Source organism: Triturus cristatus, chromosome 4_2 (assembly GCF_964204655.1).
Source record: "Triturus cristatus chromosome 4_2, aTriCri1.1, whole genome shotgun sequence".
NCBI classification, from domain to species: domain Eukaryota; kingdom Metazoa; phylum Chordata; class Amphibia; order Caudata; family Salamandridae; genus Triturus; species Triturus cristatus.
The window spans coordinates 951,192,473-951,219,771 of record NC_140586.1 but is presented as its reverse complement, the minus strand read 5'-3'; the positions used below and the strand labels follow the sequence as shown (position 1 = coordinate 951,219,771).

General features: G+C 46.3%; 1 protein-coding gene across 2 annotated transcripts in view; it reads left to right on the top strand.

Annotated features, from left to right (window-relative positions):
• The first annotated feature begins 1,719 nt into the window (after positions 1–1,719).
• LOC146839072 (uncharacterized) overlaps positions 1,720–27,299 on the top strand; it is a 123,457-nt gene continuing 97,877 nt past the window's right edge. For both annotated transcript variants that reach the window (XM_085603079.1, XM_085603077.1), the window contains exon 1: positions 1,720–2,036. The gene's annotated coding sequence lies outside the window, so the exon portion shown is untranslated. The remainder of the gene's footprint in view (positions 2,037–27,299) is intronic.

The following is a 27,299-nucleotide window of genomic DNA, read 5'->3' as shown; positions in this document are numbered from 1 at the left end:
AAATTCAGTGTAGGTCTTCCCTGATGGGCTTTGGGATTCTCAGAGGTATTTGCGGTCTGTGAGGGTTACATAACACATAGAGGGACTTGTGGGACTCAGGGACATGAGAGCTATGAAGGACATGGAGGTCAGAGAGGGTCTCATGGAGCATACTGCGTGTGGATGACGGCTGAAACCATGGGCTGGGTTGGGAGGCAGGACATGACTAAATTGGGTGCTTTTCTGACAAATTACTGTAGAAGGAGCCCATTAGACATTTGTCAAATTCTCTTGAGACTCGCTCCCATTACCCTGTTGTCTATGTGTCCCTTCCACTTAAATGAAGCACTCTGCCCCACATTTGGAACAGTTGGGTCCAAACGTGCAAAATGCCTTTTTGCAGAAGACTTTGATGAAAGGCAATCATTCTTTATCTGGCAAAAGCTGTCTTCTTCTAAATCCACTACCCATAACTGTTTAAGACACAAACTCCCCAGCAAGGGTTGATACTGACCTGGAAGAACATGCACACTTGATCCTGGCATAGTTGGTGTGATCCCCTCTGAGAGCTCTTTATTTAAATTTTCTCCATCTTACCTCCAGGTCTACAGCCATCCCTTTTTTCTAATCTATTCCTCATCATATTATTCCATGCCATGTCTCAGAAATTCATGTTTTCCGCTTGATGCCTATATAGTTGAAAAGTGCAGCACATTGTTCTTTGCGTTCATTAATAACACTAGCATGAATTTAAAAATATGGGTCTGATTCACATGTGGAAGTTACACTTTTGAGTAAATTTACACTTCTGAAAAAGTTTACTACTTTTCAAACTGCACTTTTCTATAAACTTACACTTTTGTAGTAAGTCCAGCACTAAACATGGCAACCACTGCTACGGGAACATCCTCACATTGAAAATAATAGAGGCAAGGACTTATTATAAAAGTGTAAGTTACTACAAAAGTACAGTGTGTGAATAGCACTTTGTAGTAAGCCATGTAGTCAGGACAGTAATGCTATACAACTTACTACAAGGTGCAGTTTGTGAATTTGACCCTTGATGTCTAGCTTTCAATGGTGACCGGGACCCTTGATCACTTAACTCATTCCTACTCCAGCGATAAACCGTCTTTGTCCCTACCTTCCTTATTTAACAATTTAAACGCATGCACAATCCTTACGCTTCCTAGTTTCACTTTCTTATCCACCCCTCGTTTCCTATGGTGTCCTCCTCCTTTTGTCCACTCTTCATCCGCCTCTCCCGACGCCTTGATTCCCCGTTTGGCCCCACACCTTCTCTAACCCCAGTCAGTAACCTCTTCCCCACGATCTGCCCCATCTCTTTTTCTTTGCCCCTTCTCTCTTCGCTCTGTTTTGCCTGTGGCTCCCTTTACGGGAGTAGTATCTCTTCGCTGCGCAGGACGGGACTTTAGCCTCGCTCTGAGAGTAGTGTCTCTTCGCTGCGCAGGGCGGGCGCAGTCCTCGTTTGGGGGAGTAGTGGCCCTTCATTGCACAGGGCGGGAGCTGTCCTTGTGGAGGGGGAGTAGTGTCTGTTCGTTGCGCAGGGCGGAAGCAGCCTTGAATCTCATCCTGACCGTGAGGTGCGGAACAGTGTAATGTCTAAAACGCATGTGCAGAGCAGTGTGAAAGTTTTTACTGCGCATGCCGATTAGGTCTGGGCCTCTTTACTGCGCATGCCCATTAGGTCCTTTTCTACTACGCATGCCCAGTGACGGGCTTTCCCACTCTCGGTAACGGAAGCTTACATCAGGCGGCTCTGAGGGCGTGTCTCTGGGGTGTTGTTTTTCAGGGACGGCTTGCACCTGCCCCCGGTGCCAGAGCACTTGTACTGATCCAGCAGAGCCGACAGCCCGGGCCCTGCCGTCGGTGCTAGTGCCCTCCAGGGCAGGCCCTGTGTGTCTGTGATCAGTCACCGGTAGAGCGTAGACGTGTGAGCTGAGACACCCTGGACCACGCCGTGAGTGATACTGGCGGCCCCCACCCCAGGCAGACACACTAAGACAAGCCGACAAGAGCTGTCCCGGCAGGAGGAAGTAAGTAGATCCGTTTAGAAGATGTGTTTATTTATTTAATGCACTTTTATATAGCGCAAACTTTACCCAAAGGGGTCAGAGCGTTTTACAATAGAACCAAGTAAGGTACTTGTGATGGAATTAACACACTAACATGTTACATATACAATCAGGATGAATAAATGTGGCAACAGTAGGTTAATGCAGGTATAGAATGCATATTTACAAAGTTGATCTCATGTGAATGCCATGAGGGTCATAACCTGGGTTGAATTATTCCTGGAAGTGTCTTGTCAGGAGAAGAGTTTTCAGGTCTGTTTTGAAAGTCCGGAAAGAGGCGGTGCTTCCGAGGATTATTGGAAGTGAGTTCCAAATTCCAACCGCATTGCCTGAGAAGGATTGACCCTTAAATCTTTCCCTTTTGAAAATAGGATGTTCAATCAATCAATTAATCAACTAGGGGAATTGTAAGCCCGTGAGGGTCTCAAGGCGCTAAGGGTCTAGATCAGTCTAGCTGAAGAGCCCGGTCTTGAGGGTCTTCCTGAAGGTGTTCAGGGAGGGGGCTCGTCTGATGTCTGCCGGTAGCTCGTTCCAGGTCTTGGTTGCGATGTGGAAGAAGGATCTTCCGCCTGCACTGGCTGTGTGGCTGTTCGGGGTTTCGGCCAGTGCAAGGCTAGAGGATCAGAGGTTTCTTTTGGGTACGTGGAAGTTGATTCTGTCTTTGAGGTATTTGGGTCCGTTGTGTAGGCATTTGTAGTCGTGAGTGAGGATTTTGAAGGTGACTCTTTTCTCCACGGGGAGACAGTGGAGTCTTCGTAGGTTCTGGGTGATGTATTCGTGCCGGGGGATTCCGAAGACGAGTCTGGTGGCGGTGTTCTGTATTGTCTGGAGTTTGCGGATTAGGGATTTGTGAATGCCTGCGTAAAGTGCGTTTCCATAGTCCAGTCTGCTGGTGATGAGTGCGTGAGTGACTGTCTTCCTTGACTCAGGGGGGATCCACTTGAAGGTGTTGCAGAGGGTGTTGAAGCAGCTGGAGGTTACGTCGTTGCTCTGGCAGTTCATGGTGAGTGATGAGTCGAGTACAATGCTGAGGTACTTGTCGTGGTCTGCGGGGGTAGGTGGGCTTCTGAGGGCTGGTGGCAGCCATGTGCTGTCCCATGCTGATGGGGTGGTACCAAGGATGAGGACCTCTGTCTTCTCGGCGTTGAGCTTCAGGTAGCTGTTGGTCATCCAGACTGAAGTCTTGCATTCCTTTCTGGAAGTTGAGTTTGGTGGTGGTGGGATCTTTGGTGAGGGAGAGGACGAGTTGGGTGTCGTCAGCGTAGGATACAATGTTTATGCCGTGTTGTCGGATGACGGCTGCGAGGGTGGCCATGTAGTTGTTGAAGAGGGTCAGGCTCAGAGATGACCCCTGTGAGACTCCACAGGTGATTTTCGTGGGGTCGGAGAGGAAGGGTGGCAGTGTGATCCTTTGGCTTCTTCCAGTGAGGAATGATCGGATCCAGTCCTGGGCTGTTCTTGTATGCCTGCGTCATGTAGTTTGCTGGCTAGTGTGCGGTGGGAGACGGTGTCAAAGGCCGCTGATAGGTCGAGAAGGATGAGGGCTGAGGAGTGGCCTTGGTCCTGGAGGGTGCGGAGGTTCGAGCAGTAAGCTTTCAGCATTTCGTGAAGGTCTAGAGCCACCTGAGATTTTGAGTTTATTTGCCAGATAGCCATGGGTGGAAGTTTGCAAGGCTTTGTGGGTGATGCAGGCAGTCTTGTAAATTGACCTAGCTTCGATGGGAAGCCAGCAAAAGGAAAACAGTATGGGGGTTATGTGATCATCTCTTTTGTCTCCATAAATGAGCTGCTGAATGGAGGATGGATTTTAGAGGGGAAAGGTGAGTTTTGGGGAAGCCAGCAAGGAGAGAGTTGCAGTAATCCAATCTGGTAAGAATACAATAATTGGACCAAAGTTTTTAGGTCTTGCTCAGGAAAGAAACGCCCCCCACCCCCGAGAAGGCGCAGCTGGTAACGTGCATTCTTGGCGATTTTATTGATATGGGAATGTAGGTTGAGCATTTTGTCTAGGATATCGCCCAGGGATTTGCCGCTGTCAACAATGGTAGGTTTGTTGTTAAGAATGCTCAGATTGTTCATCCATGATTGAACAGGAGAAGGACAGAGATAGGTAGAGAGGAGAAGGAATTCCGTTTTGGAAGGATTGAGAAATTGTTGACATGTTGACATCCAATCTTGGATCGAGTTGAGAGTGGTGTTGAGGATTGAAATGTCATGTACAGAAGACAACTTTAGGAGATTTGGGCGTCGTCAGCTTGAGGGGATAATAGATCCCAGATTTTTTTAGATTTCTCAGCGGTTCCATGTAAAGATTGAACAGGGTGTATGATGATAGTCACAATATAAAGGGTGTATTATAATTTAGGCTCACAGTTTTCCTTTTTTACTGATTTTTACAGATAAATACAGACAGAAAACCATTTATTTTCTTGTCCGTATTTATTTTTAAATGTGGAGAAAAACTGAAATTGGGTGCTTTTTGAGTAATTCTAAAACACTTTGCCATGGCTGCCAGGCAAATAATTGTGTAGATTGATAGATAAGGTGGTTGAAAAAGAAAGGAATTTTAGTAAAGAGGCTTAAACAGCAGTAGCTATGCACAATGCTGATACTGAAATGTGCATATTTTCATTTAAATGCATTGATTTATCTTCTGCGTGTGTTCATATCACTTAAGCTTGGCAGGCATTCAAGCATGACCGCACATTTATTGTTTAAATCGATGAGGAAATATACCAGTTTCAGCTTTACTTTTTGCACAAAACCCATAATAAATATGGATAAATACAGACTGAAATGACAAAAAAATAAATACCATAAAACCGAGACCCCTAATTGTAATTATTGCCTGATTAAGTGTTGGCCCTGGCCCTCTCTGCAGGGTCACCCCAAACTTTTTCCTTTTTCCCTCCTCTTTTTACTAAATTAGTTTTTGTTGGCCTAAGGACACAGTGACTTTATCACTGCTAACCAGTGCTAAAGTGCCTGTGTTCACTCCTCTAACACATGGTTAAATTGGCTTATACCAAATAGGCATATTTAATTTAGTTCTAAGTCCATTGTAGTGTGGTATACCATTAATCGTGGCCTGTAAACTAAATGTTACCACTCGGCATGTAGCACGTATTGTTCCACCCACTTAAGTAGCACCTTAAAACATGTCATGTGCCTTCCATTGTAGACTGAATGCACTTTTAAACTGCCATGTAGACTTGGCATTAAACCCCCTTTGCCAAGACTCTTATTACATATGTCACCCCTAAGGTAGGCCCAATGTAGCCCATAGGTTAGGGTGCTGTGTAATAAAAAGGTCGGACATGTACTTTTTAATTTTACATGTCCTGGTAGTGAAAAACTCCTAAGTTCGATTTTCACTACTTTGAGGCCTACCCCTCCATAGGATAACATTGGAGATGCCTTATTACATTTAATAAGCTGTAATTTCCAATTGGGAGCAGGTAGCTATCTCATGTTTGGTGTCTTTGGAATTGTAATGAAAAACCCTATGTAATGGTAAAGTTGGGGTTTTGATTACAATTTTGTAAATGTCACTTTAAGAAAGTTGGCATTTTTTCCCTTAGCTATTTTCTGCCTGTAGCCTGTCTAGGGTCACATCACTGGGTGCAACTAGCAGACTTTGTAAATTTCTCCCAGACAGCCTCACAATAGAGGGATTAGGTGTGTTGTAATTGGCCCTCACACAAAGAACCTAACACCTACCTGTTGTCAATATAGCCAGCTTGGAGCTATGGCGGGGGAGTCAACAAATTTCATGCACTTCAAAGCCACAGTCCAGAAGCTTCTCCGACCTTCCAGAAGTAGGACACCTGGGTATTAAAAGAGAAACTCAGACACCAACTCTTCAGTACATTTCTGGACCTGTGGATACTCTGCCAGGAAGAAGGTCTGCTGTGCTGTTGAAAGGACTGCCACTCTGCTGAACTGCTGCTCTGAAGGACTGCTGCCCTTCTAGATTGCTGCCCTGTTGTCCTGCTGCTTTGCCACCTTCTGCCCGGGGGCAAGGACTGGATCTTCAACTGTCACTGGGCCTCCAGAGTGACTTACAAGGGCTAGTTTACTGGCCTCCTCTTCAGAGTCACAGGGACACGAAGGCTTCCTTCATCTTGAACCTGCACCTGGACCCAGACTGAGTGCGCCCTGACTCCAAATGGAGCCCCTCCAGTCCTGGACCCTTAGAAGCGGTGCTAAAGGTGGCCAAAATAAAAAAGTGGGGACTTAAACATTTTTGGGCTAAAAACAGCTCTGAGAATCAGGAGGAGACTGGGACCTATCTGCTTCCCTAATCGCCCGAGGTACATCGCTAGTCGGATTGACTTTCCGTCGACTCACCCTACATTCTTCTTCATAGCAGCAAATGCTTTTCAACGGTCCTTTGCCAAAGAAGTATCCACCCTTGTGGAACTGTCTTTGGCTGCACCCTTCTGCCAATCGTCCCGCTGGGTTTTCGACTTCCATTTCAGAGACTAAGTCCGAATAAATCTTCACCGCGTCTTCGACCCATGGCTATCAGACGATGACTCTCCCTTCTTGGATACAATCTGCAGCCTTCCTTGCTGAACTTTACCTTTTAAGAACATTTTTCCCAAGAATTCTTCTAAGTCCCAAGGTAAGTGTTGACCGGGCCCAATCCACTTCTTGTATCCGAACCTGGTCTTGCTCGACTTAGGGGCCTATTAGGATGGCGGGCGGACTTTAGTCCACCTGCCACCCTAGCGGTGCTACACTACGTTACACTACTTACCTAAACTACACGAAATAATAATTTGGACACTATAATATGTAATCCTTCCACATTGTAACAAAATGCGTCTAACAGTTTTCGCCAAACGGAAAATACTAACGTTTATATGAAATACATTGCAATTAAGCATGTTTTGGGACCCCCCTTATTTTTTGGACCCCCCCCTTGACTCAACCCCATAAAACTTTTAGTCCTTCCCAATGAAACAAGTATGCTGAATTTCACGAAGATCGGACAAACAAGTCCAAGATTATTAAGGTAGAAAATATTTGAAAATCCGTAGGTCGATAATATCTACACATCTCTAAACAAAGACATTTAACCTATTAGCACTGAAATACAGTGGTAATAGGTTGTTAATAACAATAAAACTCAATCCTTAATTATATGGAACATCATAAGCCATAAGTCAGCAAAACGCTGATCGCACAATAATGGAAAGTTGTGATAAAAACTATGTGGCTGATGTTTACCTTTGGTAAACACAGCCATGAACCACTCACATACCCAGTCATGAGCCCCATGTATTGTGGTATACTGTAAACTTAGCACAGTATACCATAGCACAATATATAAGTATGTTTTATACAACATATAAGTTCAACATTACTTACACTATTTACATATAGAGCCAGAAAGTGTTATTGTACTTATTATAATATATATTTACAGATATAAAATTGAATTTTTTTTACACACTTTGGGGCACATGCATCAAGGTAGGCTTTTGCGATTGCTTAATTGCGAATATTAAGGAATCGCAATTAAGGAATCGTAAAAGCCTATGCATGTAGAAATCGCTAAGAAAATAGCGATTCCTAAACATTTCTTAATTGCGAGTCGCAAATTGCGAGTCGCAATTAAGGAATGTCTTCCCATTCATTCCTATGGGCCTAAAGTTCCATAGGAATGAATGGGAACTGCATTCGTAATTTGCGAGTACCAATAGGTACTCGCAAATTGCGCATGCAATTTCAAGGGTGCAAGGGTTCCAAAAGGATACCCTGTTGCACCCCTGAAATCTGCATATGAGTACATGTTATACACACATATGCCCTAAGGGCATGTGTGTGTGTAAAATGGAACTATGAAAAATGCACTTTAGTGCATTTTTCAAAGTTTTTGCAAATTACCATCAAGTACAAATTGATGGTAATTTGCGACTCCTATAAGCGAAATTGTTAATTTTTTTTTTAATGCATTGAATTTAAGGAATCTCAATTGGCGATTCCTTCATTGCAATCGCAATTTAAGTAATCGCAATTTAGAGATTACTTAAATTGCGAATTTTGCATTTGGCATGATGCATCCCAAATGCAAAAATACCGGTCGCAATGGGGCAGATTCTGAGAATCTGCCCGTTAGTGACCGGTTTTTCTTTTGATGCATGTGGCCCTTTAACCCTATGTTTCCTTTAATTTACACACTCCAATTTACGCCACTCTGCTGTATAACATTCACTTCAAAGTATGACTCTCCGCTTTACAACACTCCTGTAAACGGCACTATATTGTACGCTAATTTACTGCACATTAGTCCACTGAACTCCACTGTATGCCACTCCAGTCTACAACACTGTACTCTACGCTATTATACTGTTCACCACTGTATTCCATTACACTTTTGTGTATGACAGTTTCTGGACACCCCTAATCTGTTACACGCTACATGCTATTCACTGTACTCAACTCTAATTTACACTGTTACACTATATTCTATTAGACTATGCCCCCCTTCAAAGTACAGTACGGAGTGTACGCTATTCTAGCGTATGCTACTCCACTATAAGGCACTCCAATGTACTGAAATATAGTATACGCCACTGTACTGTACTGCAATTCACTGTATGCTGTTATACTTTACAAGACTACATTATGTGCCACTGCGCTAAATGACACTTCACTGTATATTACTAGACTTTACACTTTGATAATTAACCCTATTCAATTGTACAATACTCTGCTGTACTGTACATATATGCTTCTCCGATATATGTTTGGTGATTTCACTGCTCCAAACTGAATGTTATTACACTGAAGACTACCTAGTTCTGCGCTACTCCACTTTATGGCACTACACAGTATACGCCACAGCACATGTACCCTATTGCACTGTACGCCACTGTAATGTTTGATATTTTGTGCCGTTGAAGAAGAGACTTGTATAAGCATGTGGCACCTGCGCCATGTGTGCCTGAATGGACTTGTATGAAGGCTAGCCCGTAGCACTTGTCCCAACGTGTGCCCATGTGGACTATGTTCCTATAAGTGAAACTGCTGCCCAAGCACTTGACACTGTGTTCGATTGTGCAGCTGCTCATGGCACTGGCCGGATGTGTGCCCTGAGAGACCAGTGCAGCACTAAAGCACCTTGAAGCGACTTAGCTGCCTTCCCCAGACGTGACTTGGAGAGAACCGCTGGACATGTATAGTGATCTGGAAGGGTTCTCCAAAGTGTCCTTGTTTTAGGTAGGGGATTACGGTCCCTGTCATTGGTTTTAATGTGGTAGCGGAAACATACCGTGTTTTGAGAATCATTAGTTTGACTGGACCTTTTTATCTGGGTCACTGGAGTGGAGGCCTACAGACCCAATCATTTGAAGTTCCACTTCTTTAGCACGGAAATGTGGCAAGGGAGCACCTGCCAGAATTCTGCTGTATGCAAGAGAGATCAAACTAAATTAAGAATTCAGATTATGAGCAGGTAGACAACCTAAAGTTACATGGCCCCAGAGTCTGAGGTTCAGCTTCCTTTACCGTAATCTCCTTTTCATGATTGTATGACCTATACAAGACAGGGCAGTGTTTGCCCTACATTCACCCCTTTGCAACAACATTGGCCCCAAAAGTTTCAGGCTAGCTGACAGTGAAAAAACATTAGCAACTTGCTACGGAGATTGGCTATCTCCAGGTGTGGGATTTGTAGGAAGCTGGGTTTTATTGCACTAACCCCCGCCCTTCACTTTTTGCCAGACTACTGATGCACTTTGACTTGATGTTCCCATGGTCCCTGCCAATCAGGTTCCCAGGGCCTGTGTTATTTCCCAAAACTGTACCTTGTACCCCCAATTGGCACTTCTCTGGCCACATGTCAGTCCCTTGTAAATGATACCATGGGTACGAAGAGCACTGTTACTAGGGAAGGCCTCTAAGGGCTGCAGCACCTATTGTGCCACCCTTAGAAGCCCTCTACCTTTATATATATTTATACACACACACACACACACACACACTCACTCACTCACTCACTCACTCACTCACTCACTCACTCACTCACTCACTCACTCACTCACACTGCCATTGCAGGCTGCATGTTTTGGTGCGAAGCAAAGTGAAGAGTCGACATGGCATACATCCCTGTGTGCCATGCCTACAACCCACTGCCCTGGCATAGGTCAGCCACCCCTCTAGTTGGGTGCCAGTGGTGAGGGTACAGGTGCATGAGCCCTGTACCCCTACAGTGTCTAAGCCAATTCTTAGACATTGTAAGTGCAGTAATACCATTAAGATTATATGGTGTTGGGAGTTTGTCATTACGCACTCCACAGCATCATAATGGCTTTACCAACAAGCATTGGCATAGCCAATAGGTCTCGCCTTTGGGACTTTATAAGTGTTTAGCCATGCAACAGTTGCATAACTAAACACTTATAAGGTCTCAAAAGCGAGACCTATTGGCTATGCCAATGCTTGTTTTAACTGCTGCAATCTATTGAAGCCTATAGGAGAACATCAAAGCAGCCGTGCGGCCGCGAAAGTGATCGCGATCAAACATCAAAGTGGCAGTAATCGCGGTAAAGCGCGACGCGCGCGCCCGCTCGCATGCACTGTAGGTCTAGGCTGGCCTGGTAGCACTTTTTGGAGCCCTCACAAAATGTCTCGCCAGACCAGCGCATGTGCTGGGTCAGGCGAGACCTAAAAACTGGGAAGTTTGGGATCAAACTTCTCAGCACATTAAACCCACACTGATGCCAGTGAGGGTTTATTGAAAATTGCACTCAGAGGGCATCTTAGAGATGCCCCCTGCAAAACAACCTGACTGGTACACACCGGCCTGCCACCACAAGACATGTTTCTGGACCCTTGTGGTGGGAGCCTTCGCTCCCTGAGTCCAGAAACAAAGCCTTTCCTGGGCAGAGGTGTTCACACCTCCCCCAGGCCGGGAAGAAACATCTGTGGCAGGGAAGCTTCAAAGGCCTTGCGCCTTTGTAATGCGACCCCCAGCCTCTCCTGCTATCAGAAGCAGGCCCCCTTCCTGTCTCCCCTACTTTTCTGCAGGAAAGCAGATGGAAAAAATTATGCACAGCCCAGAAGGTGTGCCTACCTCTGCCAACCCACCCCTCAGGTGGGGGAGGCGAGGTGAAGCGCACTCTTCAGTGCCCACCATCTTGCAGATGGCAGGCACTCTAATCAGGATTAGGGATTGTGCTCACTCCCCCACGTGGGGTGAGCACACCAGGGGTATAGTCACCATAAGTTCAGTAGCCCATTGACTACTGACCTCGAGCCCCCAAAACGCCCCCTAAGTACAGTATATAGAGGGCAGCCCTGAGCCAAGAAGTCAGACAAGCAACGACCAAGAAGAAAAGAAGAAGGACAGAACAGCCGTGCCGAAGCCAAGAAGAGGACGCCTACTGACTTGGCCCAAGCCCTACCAGCCTGTAATCACCTCGAACATGCAGAAGCAAAACTCCTGTGTGTCCTGCAGCCAGCAACCTCAAGAACCCCGAGGACCTTCCCTGCCTTCCAAGTAAAAGACTGTGTCTCCCGTGAACACCGGATTTGTACACCAACAGACTCCAGCTCCGGCGAAACCCGTGAGTCTGCACCACTCTGCACTCGACATCCAAGGCCCGAGTTCGAGTGGCCCAACACCACGAGGAGGTCTCCCCAGCGATCCTGACCCAAGATCCAGTGATCCCTGACCTGCCTCCAGTCGACGCCTGCAGTCTAAATCCGGAGGGATCCCCTGATTGCGACCAGGAGCTGGTAAAAAGATCCGACCCAAAAAGACACCCCTGCACCAGACGCCCCACAGCCTTGGGTAGCCCAACCAACAGTGTCTAGCCAACTCCCAGCATCCCAACTTACCTCTCCAAGTGGTGGTTGCACCCAGAAGACCCTTGTCCCCGAGCCAGGCAGTGTATTTGCAAACCGGAAAATCCCTATTGCAAGTAACAGGACACCGACGCCAAAACAGCACCCTGTATACAGCCACCCTAGTGCCGCTGGAGGTGTACCTTTGGTGCTAACTTGAACCCCCATTTGCCCTAAGCTTAAGTCCAGGAGTTTTGCTCCCACAACCTTGTGGCCTGCTCATCAGCAGTCACCTACCGCAGGCTCCCTATTCCCCATTGGATAACTTTGAGTCTCAGCACTCTGCACCTGGCCGCGATAGTGCCGCTGGGGGTGCTTTGAGAGTGCATCCTCGACCATGGGGGACCCCTGAGTCTAACCACAGAAACCCAACTTCGACAACAAAGTACTTACCTCTGAACCGATAACACTATTTTCTCTCATAGGATAACAATGACTGTTTTTCTGTGAAAAAGTTTCTAAGTGTGGAGTTGGAAAATCTATAAAAATCTCTAAAACTGTAACTGAATAAACGACTTTTACTTACCTGTTTACAGGAAATGTCCCAGTGCATTATCCAGGTATACTACACTGTGTAAGAAAAGTAATCTGTAAAGTAACTTACTTGACTTCCCATTGAAAAGTCAATACAAAGTATATGTACAACATTGCAAAGTATTGCATTACCAGTAATTCTACTGTAACCAAACTAAAGTATATATACAACTGCAATTCAAACTGTATCATTACTGCAAGGTATACATCCCTTACCTGTGCCAGGCTTGCTTGGTTCTAGGAAATAAAATAACTAATAGAATATTTTTATACAAAACCCTGTCGTGTAGTTCCTATAGTACCCATGCAAGACCTGCGCATTTGGATTACATATCTTATCTTATCTTAGGTGCAATTTGTAAAGCGCACTGACGCCGAAGCTTCCTGGCGCTGATAGACAGAATGAGAGAGGAGGGAGCATGAATGGCGGGATTCTAGCCAGGGGGAGGGAAGAGGTGAGTTTTTAGCAATTTCCTGAAGTTCAGAAGGGAAGAGGAGGATTTGATTGAGAGAGGAAGGAGATTCCAAAGCACGTGAGCCAGGTAGGAGAAACGGCGACCGCCGAATTTCTTAGTTATATTTTTAGGAGCGACTAACAGATGACGGTGAGCTGATCGGAGGTTACGCATTGGACAATGAGGACGGATGAGAGATTTGAGGAACGCGGGGCCAGAGCAGTGAAGGGCTTTGAAAGTGAGGCATGCCACCTTGAAGGCTGCCCTTTGGTCTATTGGGAGCCAATGAAGGCTATGGAGCAAAGGCTTGGCTGATTGCCATCTGGGGGTTCCACGAATTAAGCGGGCCGCTTGATTCTGAACGACTTGGAGGCGATGTAGCAAGAATTGAGGGAGACCATGGTAGATGGAATTGGAGAAGTCCAGACGGGAGAGCACAAGTGAGATGACAGTTTGGGTAAGTGCCGCAGGGGGAAGAAGGTGGCGGACTTTGCGGATCCTCCGAAGTTGGTACATGCAGGATGAGACTGCCGCTCCAACTTGGGCTCTAAGGGAGAGTTCGGCGTCAATGATTACACCCAAGCTCTTTACTGTTTTTGCCGGGACAGGGGGAGAGCCAAGCTCCGGAGGCCAGAACTGCGGGCCCCAGTGGGCGTGACTGAGTCCAGGGAGAAGGAGCTCAGTTTTACCGGGGTTCAACTTCAATTGGTTCTAGTTCATCCAGAGTTGGATGTGAATCATGGCTGCGTGGAACGTATTGATGGCATGTGGTGAGTTGAGTGATAGGATGATTTGTAGATCGTCGGCGTAATTATAGATGATAATATTCCATTTCAAAAGAGATTGAATCAGTGCCCGGAGATATAGATTAAATAGAAGCGGGGAAAGGGAGGAGCCTTGGGGGACTCCGCAAGACGTGGGAGTTTTTTTGGCAGTGTAGGGACCCAGGCGGACCGCCTGTGTTCTTCCAGTGAGGAAGGACCTGACCCACTCAAGAGCAGTACCCTGGATGCCTGCCTGCTCGACACGGTGGAGAAGGATGTTATGATCCACCGTGTCGAATGCGGCCGACAAGTCCAGGAGAACGAGGGCTTGGGGGAGCCCCACGTCCGCGTTGCTCCTGAGTGTGTCAAGGACTGCCAGGATGACGGCCTCTGTAGAATGGGCAGGTCTGAAGCCGGCCTGATTAGGCTCAAGATGACAGGAAGATTCAATAAAGTTTGACAGGCACCGGGTTACGTGGGCCTCCATTAGTTTAGAGAAGTATGGGAGAAGGGAGATGGGGCAATAATTCGACGGCTCCGCAGGGTCGGCCCCGGTTTTTTTGAGGAGGGGCACTAGGATGGCCTCCTTGAAAGAAGTAGGAAAGATGCCACTGCTAAGAGACCTGTTAAGTAAATGTAGGATACAATCTGGCAAGTTAAGGCATATACTCCGCAGGACGGACGGTGGACAGCAGTCGTTCGGGGAGCCAGATTTCACGGGGTGGCAAGTTCCGCTAGGGAAGTAGGGAGATATCCAGTGAATGTGACTGGGGAAGAGGGGGGATAGATTTTTTTAATTTTTGTGATCTTTTCCAAGAAGAAGGAGTTGAGGGTGTCGCAAGCCTCCTGAGTGGGGGTCTGGGCTGGGAGGGTTCTGTCATCTGTAGTTAGCTCGTTCAAGACTCTGAACACCTCCTTAGATTTGTCGACCGCCGAAGAGATCCTGTTGGAAAAGTGTTCCATCTTAGCTAAACTGATGGCTGCTTTATAATCTTTATGCGCGGCCAGATAGGACTTTCTGGCTGAATCGGAATAATCGCGTCTCCAGGTGCGTTCTAACTGGCGCCTTTTTAATTTCTGAGCCTTGAGGTCGTCAGAGAACCACCTATGGGAGTTCCGATGCCTGGTGCGGGGGAATTTGACTAGGGGAGCTGGCCGATTCTAACCAGGAGCCGATGTCTTGTTCTAGTTCATCGATGTCGTTAGAAGGGGGAGAGGCTGGGCGGGTGTCGGCCAGGGCAGTGAGGAATCCCTGAGAGTCGTATGTTCAAATATAACACCCTGATGGACGTGGTATTCCTAATCGGCATAGCTGAAGGTGTGCGTCCGCATAGATGGAGTTGGTCAGGGCGCATAAGGCCAGCAGTGACTATGCGGCGAATGGCCGTTGGGGATGGCATGGTGGTAGTATGTTGTAGATCTCTGAGTAATTGGGGTGAATACGTGATAAGATGGTCAGCGTGGCGTGCCCTAGGGCCCGTCCTGGCGCGGACGGGCGCAGACGGGCTTGCCTTAGGCGTGCCTTCGGCGCGCAAACGGCGCTCACGCTGCGCTCATCCGCTGCGCGTCCTGAAACGGCACATGATTTATAGAGAGAGGGCGGGCAAAGAAGAGGGCGTGGCCTCACTGAGGGGCGTGGCCTCGGCGAGCGCCGGTGATGGCGCCAAGAGTATCCCGGGTCGACTACCGCAGCAGCGCTGGATCCGCTGCGCGGCGTGGTCGGGTGACCAAGTTACCGAAGAGGCGCTGGGAGGGAGCAGAGTGAGTAGTAAAAACACAGAGAATAGTGACACTCAAATTTTTAAAATAGCACGAATCACACTCCCGGCTTTCCGCCTCAGGAGATACAATCTGTCACCTAATTGTTGAGCTTTTACTGTGGGGGAGCCTCATAAGTTGGGACTCACCCACAACCAAACTGTGGGATTGGTGGCAGACTGACTCTGAGCACCCCTACGATAAATGTTATCCTGTTCGCATTAGCTAGCTCATGCTGCCATTAGTGTCTCCTCTTATCGGGGAGAGAATAATTTCTGGCAACTTTAGAACATGACAACCCTTATCCCTCAGGATCGTGGAAACAATGTACTACTTTTTGCTCAGTCACTCATGCTCACTTAGTTTGTCTCAGAGATACACAGAATAAACAGCCTGGTCGTTTCAATAAGAATTTATTGAACAGTTGTTATTCTTGTATAGAATATATGAGCTGCAACAACCATTAGACAGTAGCAGAGATATATGATTAGCAGTACAGTGAATATTAAAGGATAGAACAGTTCTACCATCTTGCAATAAGCATAAATAAATACATGAATATAAAATGCAGGATAAAATTGCGCGTACTCTTACGATTCCTGTCAAGATGTACCTAAGTGTACCTAGCATGTGAGTAGGTGTGAAGCCAAGAATCCCTCTAGGATTTAGTCGAACCCCATTACCTGAAGTGTGAGTATGTAGGAGCCCGTCACGGTCTCGAGTTGGACACCCCGCGAGGGATGTTTAGACCACTTGCAGCTGGAGCGTCTGCATGCAGGAGCCTCAGCGTCTCTGGTCAGTGTGTCGGCATGGAAGTCTCGGTTCCCTCTACCAACCCTAGCAAGTTGTGCTGTATTTATACAAAAAGTATCTAGGGTTTCTTTGTCCCTTGTCTCATGTATTAGCCATTGTTGGATGTGAGGATGATGTATGGGATGAAACTTGTACGTAGATATGGTGGGGTAGGTGGTGTAGCCCCTGCCTGGTTTCCAAGAACCCTCATGAATATTCATTTATACTGTATGAGTCCATTGATGAAGTTATAGGACGCTATTGTTCAGGAGAAACCCTCCTTCTGCACCCAGGACTAGAACTAGGTAAATGTTCAATACTAAAGGCTTGTTACTGTGTAGTATAATGGAGGTAATGTAGGTGAAGGTGTATGATATTACCTGGGCGGATATTAGGGTACCTATATGAAACATAACACCCACTCCTCTTCCGAACAGTCAACAATGATAAAAATGCTAGTTAACTACTCGTTTTACTTGGTAGTAGCGCATAAAAATATCAGTGAGTTTTATAAAAACATTATCTGTAAAAACCCATTAAAAAACAGTCTAAAAAGGGCAGATAAAAGGAAAAGTTATTTCGAAAGTTCAAAATTGGAAACGTCACTTTAAGCCAAAGTCCTAATCGAGTTTATTTATATAAGTCGAACCACTATAAGCGATAGAAGGCCATGCTTCCTCAGTGAAAGTGTCAATTTGAGGAAATGTTCCAAATTTAGACTACTTCTGAAACAAATGGAAAATGCAGATTTCTTTGCCAGCACATGATGAGCCAATTGCTGATTTAGTGCCCTGGCTGGGAGACGCAACATCGCTGTCACTCGTTGCCGCAGAGGACGGTCCTTGTAACACCTCGCAGAGTACGTCAATGGAGCACAGATGATACTCAGAACTGCCAAAAGCTGGTGTCGAGGCAGCTGGTGCTATAGTCGATACCTGAGTGCTGGTGGTGGAGCTGATGCTCAACCCAGTTGTAGTGAAAGGCACCTGCGGGTTCTCGAGGAATACAGCCATCATGTATAGGAATACGCTGGGGACACTGCTGAGCATGGGACCTCAAAGGTTCCAGCCTGGTATTCAAGTCCGCAAGTCTGTCCAATGCAAGTGTCAGACAGAGATCCAACACACATTCTTCACCACAAAACAGGAATCGAAGAACAGGTAAGATGCAGTCCATCCAGACTGATCTAAATTATAGGAACCAAGAGGCGCTCAGTTCCCGTAGGCTAGGTGTGCCCAGATGCTGTACCATGCGTTCACAGTATTTATGCTCCAGGAGCGCTTTCGCCATCTCGTTGGTGATTGGGCCGTCCATTGCATAGAAGATAAATGACAATCAGGATTCCTGCTATAGAGAACAGGATCAGCGGGAGACCTCCAAAAAAGCTTCCCAATACGGAGTGTATGAAATTTTGAATAACTCAGAGGATTGTCTGAAAGGTGCTTAGAAATCCTCACCCTATGGTCTTAAATAGGTGAACCATACCACTCATATCAGACATATTGAAGATACGACCCACCATTTCTGCTAAATGAACAGGGCAGTTTGTACATATAAGTGCCTGTATCTCAGTCAAGGTCCTTGCGATTTGAAGATCAAAGGTCTCTCGGGCGGAGGTTAAGGGTACAGTTTGTTGTAAAAGCGTGGCTTTCAGTCTGCTCAAAGTATCAAACTGTATAAAGGAAACAGTCAACGAAGGCCATAACAGTGCCTCCCTACCTGTACTTGTTGGGGTAAACAATACTTGCATACAGCAAGTAACCCTGGAGTTTACAGTGACCAGATAGGCAATACCCGGAAGCATCCCACAACAAACTTAATCGTTCAGCATCAAGTAACTCCCATTCGAGAACAGCTCGAATACCGGTGTAATCACAGCTGCTGGAGTCCCTTTCATGTGGCAGGACAAGTTCCCCACTGAACCATTACAAGATCCGTGCAGTGAAATGTCCTGGCACATGAGAGAACTGCTTAAAGCGCTCTTGCAGTTTGCACCGCTTAGAAACACCTCTCGATCCCCTCTCCGGCATCGAAATCTGTATGGCAACTCCCAAGATTCCTTAATATATTCTCTACCCATCTTTTCATATTTGCCTGCCTTTGCTCAAGGCAATATTGAAACTGAAAGGTAGTGACCGGTAGAGTTATGTGGCCATGGATTAGCCACTCTGTGGATGGTGATTCCGCTACCGTGAATGGTAATCTATCCAGTTTTTCAATACGCAGCATTGTATACTTTGCTCCCCTTTGTGCCATTTCTATCTGTTTATCTGTTAGATTGTATTCTGTAAACAGAGACGTACTGTTGATAAAACACCAAGGCACATAGCCTGCACGCAAAGATTGCAGCGTCCAGCTTAATAACATAATAGAACTGAGACTGCCCGTTTTGTAATAAGGCCAAATCTTGTTCCAGTATGCCTATCGCAGAAGATACAATGTTGCCTAAGGAATATATCGTAGAGGTCAAAGTTGTTAACCCATTGTCTTCTACCGCGAATGCCTTTTCCAAGTTAATACGGTCTATTTCCCGTATTCTCTCAGCGGCCTCTTGTTGAGATATTTTCCAAATTTCATTGTAGGCAGCATAAATGCCAGCATATATGAAACGTTTTGGACGTGGTTTCCTGGGGCCTAGTAAAAAATCCCTAAGATCCATGTCTTGTGTGAGTAAGGATAAGTGCTGTTTCACTTCTGTGAGTGTTGAGGTTTCTAGTCAATCAAAGCACACATTCCCAATACTGTAGGATGTCACTACCCCTGGGTGTTCTCTTTGTACATAGCGTGGATCTGGCCTATGGATACCGAACCCTTTGGTGGCACCCCAGAATCTTTGTTGACATCTGTTTGTGTCTATGGGCCAGACCAACCATTCTTTCCAATTAGGATCCGATCTATTGTACCGTAAAATGTCATCTATTCCTACCCCTTCTTGTATAGTTGAATTTTGCCACCCATCCATTTGTGATGGTGTTGGGAACCAAGGTGTGTTCAGGTCCTTGTTCTTGGCTAGTCCAAGACAGGATGTCTGTTGCACAGTGTCATTTAGAAATAGCATCTGCTGTGGAATGAGGCATGCTCTAAATAGCACTTCTGTTCCCTGGACTTGCCAGTCTCTAGAACCCCAGACTGATTTTAGGTCTGTTGTGTCCTTCCATAGGTCAAAACCCTGTTCAGACAATTGGGCAATAAAGGAAGCAGAGTAAATCTGTTTGGTGTTTGTCAGCATAATTTTCAGTGTTGATGTTGGTGTAACTTTATAATAGAATGACGTTGGGTTAGAAGTGTTAAACCCAGAAAAATATGAGACTTTCTGTGCAAATGTTTGCGAACTACTTTTAGGTGGTGTAGGGTAATGTTCCAATTGGTGGTACTCAAAAACATTTCTAAGTGATATAGATTTGTGCAGGAAATGATGACTATAATGTTGGTAACAGTACAAAGTGTCATAGTCCGAATTACCTTCTAACATTTCAGTGTTCGGAAATGCAGCTGTTTTTTCTAAATCAGACAACACGTTATTCACAGTTTCAGAGTCCCAATCATCAGAAAATGTACTGGAGGTAATGATATCACTTAATGAAATCTTAAACACATGTGAACGTTTTAAAAGTTCAGTCTGACTGAATATATCAAAATCAACCTTGTCCCAAACTATACCGTTCAGTATAGGAACTGCTGTGATGTTCACTGATGACAAGTCTCTTTGTTCACGATGAGATGATTGATGCGGTTTTAAAATCAAATTAACTTTTTGGGCTGTAGAGCTGTGTTGAAGTTATCGTCCATTAATAAGCATGCTAAAAGTTATAACTAAGCCAAGCCTGAAAAGAAAGAACAGGATCCCAGTAATTACCCAGAGTTCTACCCAAGGTGATACCAGGTAAGTCTTTTTGAGAAAGTTCACAAAGTTCTTGACGTGTTGCTTGCGTGTTTGTTGTGCTGGCGTCGTTTCCGGTTCACTTGGATCCAAGGAAAACGTATCATAGTTCATGAAGTTGCCAGCAGCAATTCGATCAATTGTAGGAATTGAATCGGGATTTTTTTAAATCGTAGTTTGCTCTTGTCGAGGCATGTTGATGTAAACATCTGTATTTGGTCTTATATGCCACTTGTGTGTTATTTTGAGTTTGATTTTGAAGTCGAACTTCTGGTTCAAGGGGAACGAGTTCCATAGCATTTTTGCATAGTCCTTCATTACATACAGGAGGCTCTTCGAATGTGATAAGTCTTTCTGTTTGAACTTCTTGGATTGTAGCTACAGGAGGGCATCTGCTACTGTGGAGTCCACGAGGCCTACTGTTCAGTATCGGCCACATAGTGTGGTTTGATTAAGTCAATTGAGACAAATCTTTTCTCCTTTTTCCCGGCAAGAGGCGGCAAAAGTACAGTTCTTGTTCCTTGAACTGCTAGGACAGGTACAGGCTTTCTGTATGATGGGCCAAATTCCTTTTTGTCTGCTATTTTCTCTCTCACCAAATCCCCGAATTTTGGGATCCAGACAGGTCTTGCCGTGACACACAATAAAGGGCTCCCACAAGACCTATATCTCTTTTGTCACAACTGGACTAAGTTCAACAAGGGCTCGACAAGCAATTAGATCATAACAACAAGATTAACAAAATTGATTTTATCATCTTTGTTTATTTTAGCTTCTTTATATATTGAAAAATAATTCATTTCTTTCTTTTTTTTCCTTTTAAAACCTTTTTTGTAAATATATCTGTACATAAAAGTCAACAGTATTTCCACATAGAATTCTGGAGTACATACAGTATACTGTTGAACAGGTAACCCCCAGAAAAGAAACATGTACATATACCAAAAACAGACAGACTACAAAACTCATCCAGACACATATAGACTCATACAGCATTCACAAATAAGCGCATCTGGGAAACGGGGAGACTAAAGATTGTAAGATCTCCACGACCAAGTGTGATGTATATGTTCAACAGGATCTGAACATTAGATCGACGCTCGTTTCGGTGGCATGAAGAGAGAAGTGCGACCACCTTCTTCAGGACCTTTTAAAGATACCCACAAAATTCACAAAACACCCAGGGGACAAACTATGGGGATGGCCACTATACTGCTGATGAAATGCGCAGCAGAATCTTGCAAAGATGATATATGATCTAGAACACTTTCATGTAGTGTCCAGTGGGTGAAAAAATCTTATTTCAACAAGGACTGTGTCTCAACAGGACTCAATTTTCTAGTTTAGTAAAACAAGACGTTTTATGCAGATACTTTTGTTCCCAAGAGTAAATGTCTGTGAGTTGCATGGAGTCCAATAGCTGTCAAACTGTATAGGGTTAAAACGACATCTTCCTACCGACAAGCTGCCGAAATGAATCAGATAAATTTCCTGTGCGCAGATACATCGGCTACCAATCCCCCAGCCAGGACTACCTTGACTTCCCCTTTGGCGGTCTGTTTTAGGTGGACGTTGCTTTGTTGTGTCCTGGATTCTTTTAGATCCTGTAAAACAGCCAAACGATCATGGATATCAAATGGTTTCCCATCCGCCACTGCGCCTTCACAATCAAGATTAGGTACCCACATTCTTGTCCCAAATAGGACCTCGTAATGAGTAACACCCCCTAGAGAACTTCTTGGCTGGTTATTGAGTGCTAGCTGTACCCCTTATAGATGATTGACCCAACTACCGCCCTTGCATAATACCCTAGCTGTTAAAGACTGCTTTAAGTCCCGTTTTCTCCTCTCCATGACTGAATTTCCCTTAGGATGGTACGGAGAGGAGTACCGCAATGCTACGCCCATACTTTCCATGGCCTCTTTGTAAGCCTGAGAGATAAACGCCGGGCCACAGTCAGAACGTAATGTGTCAAACTGCGCATGTCCCTATAAAGACTTGCAAATCTTTGACAACAGTTCGAGCGTCAGCCGAGCGCTGAGGCCATACCCTTAGGAATCTTGAGCATGAATCCACTGCAACCATGATATACTTGTAAGCCCCATTAGATTGTAAGGGGCCGAAGTGGTCCATATACACACATGCGAGAGGTTTGTCAGATATCATTAATGGTGTCTGCGCAGTGCGTGTTATGGTGGCGCCTTTCATCTGTTGGCAGATGTCACATTTCAAGACATAGTCTTTAGTTTGCTTTGTTAGACCCGGCCACCAATAGTGCTGTTTCAGTAATGGAATAGTCTTGGTAACGTCTATATGCGCAGAACCCAAACCCTCGTGTGCTGCTAGTATGAAACCTTGCCTACGATCCATATTTAGTATTACTCTGTCACCAACTCCAGGAATCTGAGCATAAGAAATGCTGTTTGCATCTAACTTGTAGGAGTACTTGAGTGGAAATGTCTTTGGTACAGCTGAGCTGCCATTGCTTGAAGCAATGAAAGCCACCATTATCTCACCGTCTATCCTCGTTTTTGAACAAGTGATTGCAGCTACCGAAGCCATGCGTACAGCCCCCTTCGCTGCTTCATCAGCCAATGAATTCCCTTCAACGTGAACGCATCACGTTGATGACTCAGTGTGTGTATCAAGTGAGCCCGTGGTAGTTCGTTTTTCAACTCAACTACCTGTTCCCATAGCATTTTATGCTTAATTCTGCCACCTTTTGCATCTTTAAATCCGTTTAGTTCCAAATGATGTAAGTATTCATTGTATGACTGCACACAGTAAAAAAGAATCACACACTATTAGTGTGGAGAATTCGTGATCCGTATTTACAAGTGCCAGTATCAGTGCTTTTAACTCTGCCAACTGAGCCGTGCAGTCTCCTAGAGATTGCGTTTTAGTGCAACTTGGATGGAACTTTCCGTCCCGCATGCAACCTTTAACGATAGCACACGCTGCGTTGTATTGTTGCTTACTCCCTAGGGCTTATTTCAGGAATGCTTGTGTTTTTAGACTTGGATCAAATCTGTATTCAACATCCGTTGCAGTAAGAGAATTAGCCCATTGTATCCATCTTGGATGTAATGCTTTTGCATTTGGAATGCTAGCCTTTGTAACAGCTTCTAAAGCAGGTACCGGAGTTACGACAATTATGCATTTCCCCTGAGCCAGTGCTCTTTCTCTTGCTACAGCGGTCTGAACTGCTGTCCGGATTTTTTCTGTTGAAGTGAAACACATTTCTGCGCTTGTGTACAGGTGTAATTTGTAAGCGATTAGTACTGTTTCGCCCTCATTGAAGGTTAATTAAGTGTACCCGCATTGACCCGCTATTACTCAGTGTGGGAGAGTAGGATCTGCTTCACATGGGTACCCCCACTTTTTGCTGGCGTTTCACTGTTTTTCAACCTTAGTCTGGCTGTGGCCCTGCTAATCAGGACCACAGCCTAGCTGCTTCCTCTCTAAAATGGTTTCCATGTACATTAGGTACATATCTAATTGGAATCTGGAGTGCCTTATAAGCCCCTAGTATATGGTATACTATGTACCAAGGGCACAGGTACCTCAGAGGCCTACCAGGGGCTGAAGCATGTATTATGCCACCCCTGGGATGCACTCCACAATGGCACCACAGGTCTGCTACTGCAGCCTGGGTAAGGGTGTGCTTGCACCCCTTACAGTGGTATAGGCTACCTATATCACTAACATTGCACACATATATAAAACCTATAAGTCACTCCTACGGCAGGCCTTAACAATCCTGAAGGCAGAGTGCTTGGTTTTTATGGGAGAGGGTTCCCCTGAATGAGCAGAGCCCCTCTGCAGCGTTCGGAGTATCTCCTCTTATGCTGTTTGTGGTGCAGCCTGACCATATACTCTTAAGTGCATTATAACCTCGCGGTAAATGCTAACTTTGGGATGGCTGCACGGAAACATGTTGTGTTTGGTGTCAGACGCTTCTGAATGCTACCCCCCCCCCCGCCAGTTCTGGCAGCGGGGGTAGCATTCCACCCTTCTAGAGGGAGAGACATGTTCACACTGGTCTAGCCTGGTAGGACTTTCTACAGCACTGGCATCACAAAATGGATGCTTCTGCCACAGACACGGGTCTGGCCTCCTGCTGCTGACCGAGAAAATTCCGGCAGGGGAGGACTGGACAATAGGTTTCCTGTCCCAGGCAGGTGTAACCACCTCCCCAGACACGCAGATGTGTATTTGGGCTGGGCGGGCGGGAGCACTCTGGTGCTTTGAAGTCCTGCACTGGGGGCACACTTGGTGTCCCTGTGCATAGTCCAGTTCAAACCGGTTGCAGGGGCTACCTGCCCCTGCTCTGGCGCGAAACTGGACAAAGGAAATGGGTGTAACCACCCCTCTTTCCGAACCCTCCCATAGGTGGGTCCCTAGAGTATGTCCAACCCCCAAACTTTGTATAAGTATGGGAACCCAGTCCTTGCGATTTTAGATTACCCTGGACCTTCGACTTTCTATCCTGACTAGAAGACTGAAGAAATCTCCCTTGGAGTCAAGGAGTGACTCCCCTGCTTGGCAGGCACCAAAGAAGAAACTGTCCGGTCTGCATTTCCAAAGCTCCCGTTGGACGCCGAAGTCTCTGCATCCCTAGAGGTGGATTTCCTGACTTCCCCGAGGCTACCCTGAGTCCACAGCAAAGCTGAGGCCCGTGGCTATCGTGGGTGACGAGGAACCGTGACCCCTGGACACCGCGTACGATTGCTGGTACATCGACTTCTTGTGTATTCCTGAAGTTTTGCTTTGGGCTGCGAGTAGCCCCAGCCTTGAGCACTGACTGCACCGAAGATCTCTGGCCTCCACTCCACTTCTGCTTGGGCTTTCCTGGTTGCTCCAGACGTGCCCCGACTTACCCTAGCTGGGTGAGTCCCTCAGACCTTGCTGGTCTGCACCGACGTCCTTCTTCCCTTTTCACGAGACTCGCCGTTGCCAAGGCTTGTTGGGTGCATTCTGTTTGCCGACACCGCAGCACTCGACAGACTTCGTGGGACAGCTCGAATTTGGCTCGTGGGCTTCGTCGACGCCTCCTGGACCTCGTGGCTGAAGAGTCAAGACACCCGTCAACTCACCTGAAGCACTCGACATCTGTGGGCATTGGTCCATCTTGCCCTCAGTCACTGGCAAGTGACCCAGACTCTGTCCCCTCTGCTTTCAGGTTCCTTCCATCCTAGATCCAAGCTTGGATCTCTTCGGACACTTCTCTTCACGGCAGCAGCAGATCTTCTCCAGCTTCGCCAGCTTCCATTGTAATCGACGACGCGACCCGACACCAAAAGACACCTATGCACCCGGCTTCCCTGGGTGAGGTAACACGAGCACTCTGGTGCTCCCGAGGGTGCCAGCCCAAAAGGGTTTGGTCCTGACTCGATTCTAAGTGTCCCTAATCTTTAAATTTACAACCGCGACGTTGCGCATAGAAGCTAACGGGAACCCTCGGTTACACTGCACCCAGTCCCCGTAGGTCCCCTGTGTCACTACCATGGGTCGTTCCTTGGGGTCCCAGCGATTCTACAGGCTCTAGGCCTTGTGTCTAGTTCAGTCGTGGTTCTCATACCACTTTATTGGTATATGGTTTGGTACGCCACTAGGACCCAAATGTGTATTTGTGCTATTACTGTTGATTGCTAACTTGTAAATTAAGTACTTTGAACTCCAGTCTCACAAAGAGACTAGAGGGGTGTTTTTTATCATAAATACATATATTCTAAATATATACCTGGTGTGGTTATCCTTTCATTTGATCATTCAATAGATTATAGACTGGTAAAACAAGCTGCTTTACATTCCTTCAAGACTTAGCCTGAAGGCTGCTCTCCATAGCTACCACTAGGATAAAGGTTGTCTTTAACCAATTCACCATGAGGGGTTGTTTGGACTGATACAAGGTGCCCACTAGAACTAGTGGACAACATATATCAGAACAACTTCTCACACTCAGATCACTAAGTTAGGAACATATGTTAGGAACATTTGTAGTGCTCACAGCTGCCCCAGCTAAGGGGCGTCCTGGCGCATGACAAGGTAGAACACAACTAACACTGAACAGAGAAAAGGGCGTAGCTAGTAAGAGGGAAAAAAGTAAAACAGGAAGGTTTTTATGGCTTTACGGAACAAAAGAAGGTCTTCCATCGAGCGAATCTCAATCGGAAGAGAGTTCCAAAGCACTGCTGCTTTTACCCGGAAGGACCGGCCACCAGCTCGGCTAAGCTTAAACCTCGGGACCACAGCAAGCGCTTGGCCCAGTGATCTCAACGAGCGGGTCGGAACATAGCAAGACAAGAGATTCGAAAGGATCTGGGGGGCTGATCCCTTCAAGATCTTAAAAGCCAAACATAATACTTTAAAATGAATTCTTGTCTTAACCGGCAGCCAATGCAAAGATCGAAGGGTACTAGAGACAGAGCAGGACCTGGGCAAGCCAACTATGGCTCTAGCTGCGGCGTTTTGGACACGTTGAAGGCGGGTGATTTCTGCCTGGTTTGCCCCTACCAGGAGAGAGCTGGCATAATCCAGACGAGATATTACTGTTGCCTGAACCACCAGCTGCCTGGTAGGGGGGTCAAAAAACTTCAGGACAGGTCTTAAGCCCTGAAGGACCCCAAAACAGCAGGCCGCGGTTTTCTTAGTGTGCCCGACGAAGCTAAGAGTGGGATCCATCCACACTCCCAAATTTCTCAACTCCGTAACCGGAATTGGAGACGGCCCAAGCTCCGGAGGCCACCATCTGTCCCCCCAGAGTTCCTTCCCCTTCCCGACAACCATGACCTCGGTCTTCTTGGCGTTGAGCTGGAGACAGTTGGCATTCATCCAGCACGCCACCGCCCTCAGTCCGCTCTGGAACCTAGGGGCATCCTGCTCAGCATCCCCGCTGATAGTAACCGCTAGCTGAGTGTCGTCAGCATATGAGACCATAGTCATGCCCCACTGCTTGACGACATCAGCCAGCGGTCTCACGTAAAGGTTGAATAATGTGGGACTCAGCGAGGATCTCTGCGGCACCCCCAGGCCCAGAGGATGGAATTTGGACTGGTACGGTGGTATGGCAACGTAGAAGGAACGGTCGTCGAGAAAGGAACCGAACCACTGTAGGGCGAGCCCACCAATGCCTATCTCCTCCAGGCGATGCAGAAGGATGCGGTGTGAAACAGTATCGAAG